Here is a 6,909-nt window from a genome sequence, read left to right as displayed (position 1 = left end):
AGTTTTTACTGGCTTTTTGGCTCCAGCCCTGGTTTTGCCTAAAAAAAAAAGCTCCAAAAAACAGTATCAATTACTGAATATGTGAATCCAGCCTAATAGGACATGGGCCAGTTTGCTTAAGGCCACCTGTACACCTTTTACTCATGTAAAGACGCCAGTGTTTTGCAAAATACTACAGCGGTAATTGTAATTTTTTTTGTACTGGTTTTTTTTCCATTTAGTGTCATTTTGTACATTCTTTTACCCTTTCACCTATGACCGCACCCCTGGTGAGACATCCCATTTGCTGGATGGGAAGCCTGAGGATATAAAAAAGGAAACCCCTCCCCACACACCCAGTCAGGTTTCCTGTCGTCCGGATGGGATTGTCCTGTTAAGGGAAAAAAAAAAAGAACTCCTCCATGGGTTGCTGACCCACTAGCAAGGTTATTACCTTTTCTCCCTAGTGGTGTTCTGGAAGGTATAAGTCTCCTGGAGGGAGCAACCTTGAGTCTGTGTTTGGTTACTCCCTCCTCTCCCGGTTCATCGCTTCCCTCCCTGGAGGTGGTTTTAGGTCCCACGAGGTGAGACCTTCCTCTAGTGGTAGAGCGCTTCTCCCAGGGCATACTCTGTTCCCTGGTGGGGCTGGTACGCATGCCCAGTGTTGGCGGCTTCCAGGGCACTCCGTTCTTGGCAGAAGACGTAGGCCAGCTCCTTTAAAACCGTGAGAGCAACTATAAATATCGATGACAGTACCTAATGTTTGAACGCTTAGGTTCTCTGTTTTCTAGGCTCTTTCCCATTCATAAGAATGTATTAAGCCTCATTAAAAGGGAATGGAAAAATCCGGATAGGAACGTTGGTATTCCCAAGTTTCTTAAAAGGAAATATCCCTTTGAAGAAGAGGTCTGCAAGGACTGGGATAATACCCCTAGACTTGAGGCCCCAGTGGCAAAAATATCGAGGAAGAATGCTCTTCCATTTGAGGATCTAGGCTCTTTATCCGATCCCATGGATAGGAAAGCCGATTACTACCTCAAGAGAACCTAGGAAGCTTCTACGGGGGCTTTTAAGCCAGGCATTGCAGCCACTTGTGTGGCTAGGTCTCTAAAGATATGGCTAGCGCAAATAAAGCTCCACATTAGAGAGAAGGCTTCTAGGGATCAGATCCTCTCCTCCCTTCCAATGTTATCTAAGGCAGCAGTTTTTTTTTGACCGATTCCTCAGTAGATTCTGTACATCTCTCAGCCAGATCAGCGGCTCTCTCAATCTCCGCTAGAAGGGCCATCTGGGTCAAAAGGAAAGCTATGTGCTATTCCCTACTCTGGTGATTTATTTGTTTTGGCCTCTGCTAGATGACCTATTAGAAAAAGCGTCTGATGGGAAGAAGGGGTTCCCTACACAAGGAAAACCAATGAATTCCTTTCGTCCCAAGAGGTTTAATAAAAGACCTAACCCAGGGGACAGGAGTCTAGGGCCTCAAAATTTCCTAAGAAAAACAAGGGCTTCCTTTTCAGGCCTCAAAACAACCCCAAAAACAGAGACCACCAACAATGATACCAGAAGGCCCATGGTGGGGGGGTCTTCTATCCCTGTGTTCCAAAAATTTGGAAAAAACATCAAATCCGTGGATCCTAGGAATTATAAAAACAGGATGCTTCCTAGAATTCAGATCTCTTCCCCAAAACAGATTCTTTCCCACAAAGACCCTAAAAGGTTTAGAGAAACAAAGTATTAGAGGCAGAAATTCTGTCACTTAGAACCCCTTTCTTTTTTTATAATTCAAGTGCAGAACAGGCCAGGGCTTTTATTCCTCTCTTTTCCTGGTGAAGAAACCAGAAGGGAAATACAGGGTCATAATAAGTCTAAAGGATTTGAACTCTTATCTGACGTACAAAAAATGTTCATATGGAGAGCATACCTTCAACCATAAATCTCCTCTCCAAAGATTGTGTGATGGCATCACTGTCACGTAGTGGGTTAGTAAACCCACTAGGCCGTACTGCTGTAGCGGGGAGGCAGCTGGCCCAACAGGAAACCCCAGCAATACAATGTCACGCACAAGGGTACCTGGATAGTCCAGACAGTGGCCGCAGCTCTGGTACAGCTGGAGAAGGGCGCAGCAGGTAACGCCAAACGTGGCGGATTCCTCCAGACGTGGCGGATGACACAGGACGTGACTCGACATGAATAGGAACAGGAACAGCACGGGATACAGGTAACAAGGCACGTGTAACGACTGGAACGGGAAATGCTAAGGGACCATTTGCAAGACAGACTGGGAAAACTAAATGCTCAGGCAAGGATCAGAAGGCCTGGGGCCTTCTTATAGACCAGGAAATCATGGCAGTTGATGACGACAACTATTTCCTTTGTGCGCGCGCTGGCCCTATAAGGCTGGGCACGAGCGGGCGCGCGTACCCTACGGGACACGGAGCGGAAGTGAGTGCTGGCGTCTCCTAGGAAGGAGATTGGGACCAGCGCTCACGGATCCATGGCTGCGGGCGTCTGGAGGTGAGTAAACCCGACGACCCGTGGCCATGGACGCTACAGTATCCCCCCTCTTCTTGGGGCCAGAGCGAGAGAGGAGTTTTTTAATAAGCGCAGGGGCACTGAGGTTCTGTTCTGGCTCCCAGGACCTCTCTTCAGGATCAAACCCTCTCCAGTTCACAAAAATAGAAAGTCCTTCCTCCTACCCTTTTGCAGTCCAGGATCTACCTGACTTTGAATATAGCAGAAGAACTGCTGGGAGCAACTGTGGAACTAGAAGTCTTGCTGTAGCGGTTCAGGACCATTGGCTTCAGGAGGGACACATGAAAGGAGTTGGGGATTCTGAGGGTAGGAGGCAGCTGCAGCTTATAGGAGACAGTGTTTATCTGTTGCAGAATCTCGAAAGGAACCTGGGAGCAAACTTGTATGAAGGCACCTTCAAGCGAATGTTCCGAGAGGACAGACAGACTTTAGTACCCGGAAGATACTGAGGCGGCTCTCTTCTCCTAGTATCTGCTTTACGCTTCATGCGATCGACTGCCAGTAAAATAGAGGACCGGGTCTGTTGTCAGATTTGCAAAAAGTCCCCATATGCAGAGTCCGCAGCGGGTACTTGAGATGTGGTCGACACTGGAAGAGGGACTCTAGGATGTTGACTGTACACAATGTGAAATGGAGTGGAAGAGGTGGACTCACTCGTGTGGTTGTTGTATGAGAACTTGGCCCATGGAAGAAGCTGTACCCAGTTATCGTGCTGTGAAGAGATGAAGTGGCGGAGATAATTCTCCATGAGCTAGTTGATCCTCTCAACTTGCCCATTGGACTGGGGGTGATAAGCTTTAGAAAAGTCCAATCTCACATCCAGGAGTTTACAGAGGGCTCTCCAGAACTTTGAAGTAAACTGATGGTAGATGGTAAATTCTTTCTTTTAAGGGACTTTAGGGAGTTCCTAATTTCTGCCCTCACAATATCTTTAATACTTGAGGCCAAGTTTGTATATTCTTCTGAGATAATGTGGTCTAAACATTTTTGACAGTCTCTTCTTATAGGAGGATGCTAGTTTCTTTTTACAAATAGCACATTCCTTGTGGGTTTTTGTCCTAGGACAATCCCTGGCCTAAACACATGCAAGAAAAGGGGGACAGAATTTAGTAAGGAAGAGGGTTTCTTTATCTTACCCCATAGTCCTGACTTGAGGACTTGGTGGCATCCGAGCGGTCAGCGTGTCCTGATGCTTCTCCTGGCGTATCCATAATGGAGGAAGAAGCTGGAGCTGAGGCTTCGTGTTGTTCAGGCCTAAATATGCCATGGATTGGCTGGGAGGCCCTCTGCTTCTGACACCTAGAGCACCTCCGCCCCGTTAGTGTCGCTTTAACCAGCGCCTCCTGGAGCGTTCGACGCGTCACCCTGCCGGGAGATGACACTTCGCGGCGACCGGAAGTTTTGCACCGAGTGCGCCAGAAGCCACCAATGCTGGGTATCGTCCAGCCCCACCAGGGAGCCGAGTATGACCACAGGAGAGCGCTCTCCCGCCAGAGGAAGGACTCACCCTGTGGACCTTGAACCACCTCCAGGGAGGGAGGCGATGGTACAGGTACTCCCTCCTCTCCCAGTCCAGGCTTAAGGTTGCACCCTCCAAAGGAGACTTACCGTCCAGAGCACCCCCTGGGGAAATACAGTAGGAACCTTGCTAGGGGGTCTGCAATCCATGGAGAAGTACTTTCCTACAGGACAATCCCATCCAGAGGATAGGAAACCTGACTGGGTATGTGGAGGGTTGTGTCCCTTTTTATAGCCTCCTGTTTCCTGTCCATCAGATGGGATGTCTCTCCAGCAGTGCGGTCATAGGTGAATGTGTAAAACAAATCCCAGAAATCCCTTGTATAGGTAAAAGCATTCTCAACTTATTACCACATGAAGCAAGACATCAGCTTTGAAGGGGGGAAAAAAAAAATAAAAAAATGGCTTAGTCCTCAAGGACAAAACTGGCTCAATCCTGGAGGTTAATCAATAAGTCCCACGTACCCCCAGTTATGGCTCTTGGAAAGAGGCTTTGCAAAATCAAATAATTTCATATCGAGTGAGTAAAAGTAGTAAAAAAAAAAAAAAAGCCTATGCATATGTGGTATTATCATAATCGTAACCACCCACAGAACAAAGGTATCATGTTTACGCCGCACTCTAAGCGACAAATTTAAAATGCATAGAATAGCAGTATTGGTGGTATTTTTTTATTTTTTTTCTATGTCTGCCTGGAAAGAACTCCCTTTGAACATAGCCTTACAGGCAAAGAGGAGTTTGTGAAAATGGAAGGGGAATTGGCTGATCTAAGATACATATACTAAAACCAAAAATTGTGGAGTGAAATGAGCCCAAAAAAAAAAATTTTTAATATGGTCGTTTTTGTTTTTTTTTACTTCATTCACCATGAGGTGAAAACTATATTCACTTTATGGGTTGGTACGATTCGGGTATGTTCACACGCAGTGAGCAAAAAAACGTCTGAAAATATGGCGCTGTTTTTAGGCGACAACAGTTCCTGATTTTCAGCTTTTTTTTTTTTTTTTAACTCCCGTTTTTCACAGCCGTTTTTTTGGAGCAGTTTTTCAATGAAAACCGCCTCCAAAAACATCCCAAGAAGTGTCCTGCACTTTGACGAGCAGTCATTTTACGCGCAGTATTTTGACAGCAACGCGTAAAATAAAGGCTCGTGGGAATAGACCATCGTAATTCCCATTGAAAGCAATAGGCAGATGTTTGTAGGCGTATTAGGGGCGTTTTTTCAGGCATAATACGCCCGAATTACATCTGAAGCCACTGCATGTGAACATACCTGAACTGCGACAAATTTTTTCTTCATGTTTCACCAAACAGTGTTGCCACATTGAGCCAAAAAATTATTTTTCTATTGATTTAACAGCTTGATTACTTATTTTGGGGGGGGGGGGATAGCTGTAGTTTTATTGGTACCATTTTGGGGTACCTATTCCAGTTTTTGGGAGCAAGGTGTAGACTTTTTTTATGGCATTCGAGCATAGTACACGTAGCGTAAACACTGGATTTTCCACAACAGAAAATCTGCAGCATAATACAGTAGCAGCAAAGTGGATGAGATTTGAGCAAATGTCTCACTCACACACACACACACACACACACACACACACACACACACTGCGTAAATGACGAGCAGAAAAACGCTCAGACAATGACCTGCATGTGAATTGTACTTTCTTAAATCGCTGCTTGTGTTATGGGTTTCCCCCATTGAATTCAATAGGTTGGTAAAACCCGCAACGTCCCGTGTTTTATTTGTGGCAGAAAAGCAATGATGCCACTGCAAAAAAAACTAAAATCTTTTTGTTCTGCCTCCTGGGATTACGAAACACAGGCTTCAGCAGTCACATGGGATAAAAAGTAATCCCAGGAGGGATGCTAGGAGTCCCTGCCGGACAACTATCCCGTACTGGAATCATGTTTTCAGTACGGGACAGTAGTTCCATGGAGGAGAGGCAGGGACTCTTAGCGTCGTACATAACTATGATGCTAGGAGCCCGGCTCCCTGCAGTGTTCGGTCCGGGACTTGCGGCCGAAATACGTTCAGTCCATTACGGATGTAATGTGTGAATCCAGCCTAAGGCTGGGTTCACACGAGCATGTTCGGTCCGTAAAGGACGGAAGGTATTTCGGCCGGAAGACCCGGACCGGGCTCCTAGCATCAGTTATGTACGATGCTAGGAGCCCCTGCCTCTCCGTGGAACTACTGTCCTGAAAACATGATTCCAGTACGGGACAGTTGTCCGGCAGCGAGGCAGGGACTCCTAGCATCCTACATAACCGATGCTAGGAGCCCAGCTCCCTGCAGTGTGTTCAGTCCGGGACTTCCGGCCGAAATACGTTCTGTCCATTACGGACGTAACATGGTAGTGTGAACCCAGCCTAAGGGTACGTTCACACAACCTATTTTCAGGCTGTAAACGCCCTGAAAAACCGCTAAAAATGCAGGGGCCGAAGGCCTCCAAACATCTGCCCATTGATTTTAATGGGAAAGACTGCATTCCGTTCCCACGGGGCATTTTTTTTTCTTTTTTACACGGCAGTTTACAAAAACTGCCATGTAAAAAAATACCACCTCGTAAAAAGAAGTGCATGTCACTTCTTGAGCAGTTTTTAATGGACTCCATAGAAAAACAGCTCAGTATTTACAGCAGTTTTCCATTAAGCGTGTGGCCATAGCCCATGTGTGTTTTTGAACGTGCAGTGCAGTATTCTGCAATGTACATTCCGGCTAAAAATAAAATGGGAGTTTGAACATGTTTATTTTTTGGCACATTATATATTTTAGAAGTTCCCCTTCCGGGACTCTGAAAATCACTAGCAATCAAACGATGATTGGTTCGTCTCCTACTAAGCCCTCCATATTGTGATGCTTTAGATGCCAAG

Source organism: Rhinoderma darwinii, chromosome 1 (genome assembly GCF_050947455.1).
Source record: "Rhinoderma darwinii isolate aRhiDar2 chromosome 1, aRhiDar2.hap1, whole genome shotgun sequence".
NCBI classification, from domain to species: Eukaryota; Metazoa; Chordata; class Amphibia; order Anura; family Rhinodermatidae; genus Rhinoderma; species Rhinoderma darwinii.
Note: the sequence above shows the minus strand (reverse complement) of the source record.